Raw genomic sequence first — 1,079 nt, 5'->3', positions numbered from 1 at the left:
ACTGAGTATAAAAAATATAAGCAACTTTTACTCTCTACTCAACTACATTTTTAATTGAATATATGTACTCTTTACTCCACTACATTTGAACGGACACTTACTGTTACTCATTACATTGTGATTGTGCATGACAAATCGCAAACTTTATCTGCTTTGGCTTATTTCTTGGGTGGAAGAGGCGATATCCACATCTGCAGGGTATTGAAGGTACTGGATGCTATTTGCCTTTATGCAGTAAATGAAGCTACTGAATTAGCAGCTTGTCGAATGTCGGGTGTTTCACATAAATTAGCCACTGTTGAAGCCGAAGCCAGCACATCATGCAATGCCAGCACTGACGACCATCCATGGCCTTATTTGAAAGAATTTTTTTAATTTGCCGGTGTACAGAATGACCCTTACAGGATGCAGTGTCTACTTTGTTTGCCACAAACCACGAAAATAAGTGCTTTTAAGAATTCATCGTCAAATTTGAGGAAACACATTGAGGTAAGAGTCTATTTAATGGTAATTTAATGTGAATTTAGCCAAATCAATCTATACAGACCATGTCTCACTTTACAACGGTATTTTCAGCATAATGTTTGTTAACATAACTTTGCTGTTTGTCAGCAATACCAAAAGTTAATACAGTTACTGATATGGCAAAAACCACTGCGACATGACTATATTTTAGTTTAAAATTTGTAGTGCAATGTGAATGAATGTAGTCACTGAAATGATATCTAATGATCTAATCCATTTGAATGTTGAATATGGGAAGTCTGCTAACAGATTATAAATTGTGCATCAGGTGTATTTAGCTGTGAGTTTGTGATGTATTTATCATTGAATTAATATGTATTTTACTAAGTTGAAAAATAACACTGCTCCTCTTTCATTTTAATACAGAGAAAACATCCTAATCACTTGAAAAACTACTCAGACCTGACCTCGATCGCACAGAAGAGGAAGATTGTGAGCAAAAATATGGAGCCACTAACGAAACAACTCAAAATTGGAGAGACCAAGATAATTTCTCAAGCAACCGTTGATAAAGGTGTACTGCGGTTCATTGTATATGGTCTCCAACCTTTTAG

This window comes from Sinocyclocheilus grahami, unplaced genomic scaffold (genome assembly GCF_001515645.1).
Source record: "Sinocyclocheilus grahami isolate Dianchi unplaced genomic scaffold, SAMN03320097.WGS_v1.1 scaffold1359.1, whole genome shotgun sequence".
Classification (NCBI taxonomy): domain Eukaryota; kingdom Metazoa; phylum Chordata; class Actinopteri; order Cypriniformes; family Cyprinidae; genus Sinocyclocheilus; species Sinocyclocheilus grahami.
Note: the sequence above shows the minus strand (reverse complement) of the source record.